Here is a 478-nt window from a genome sequence, read left to right on the forward strand (position 1 = left end):
CTCTCTCACACATACACACACACTCTCACACACAAACACAGACACACTCACATACTCTCACACACACAAACACAGACACACACACAAACACATACACACACATGCACAATCACACATACATGCAAACATACACACACACAGACTCACACACATGCACAAACATACACACATGCACAAACACACACACACATGCACAAACATATACACGCAAACACACACCATACACACACACACAGACACACACACACACTCTCCCACACACAAACTCTCCCACACACAAACACAAGCACACAGACACACACACACACAAACACACATGTACTCACACACACACACAAACACACACTCACTCACACACACACACACACACAAACACAGACGCACACACACACACACAAACACCAACACACACATATATAGACACACACACCACACACAAAAACACACACACACACACACACACACACACACACACACA

The 478-nt window shown here is 44.8% G+C and overlaps 1 protein-coding gene across 1 annotated transcript in view; it reads right to left on the reverse strand.

The window, feature by feature from the left end:
• Positions 1 to 478, reverse strand: part of LOC109925039 (collagen alpha-1(XVIII) chain-like) — a 70784-nt gene that overhangs the window by 19686 nt on the left and 50620 nt on the right. The window lies entirely within an intron of this gene.

This window comes from Rhincodon typus, chromosome 30 (assembly GCF_021869965.1).
Source record: "Rhincodon typus isolate 14 chromosome 30, sRhiTyp1.1, whole genome shotgun sequence".
In the NCBI taxonomy this organism is placed as follows: Eukaryota; Metazoa; Chordata; class Chondrichthyes; order Orectolobiformes; family Rhincodontidae; genus Rhincodon; species Rhincodon typus.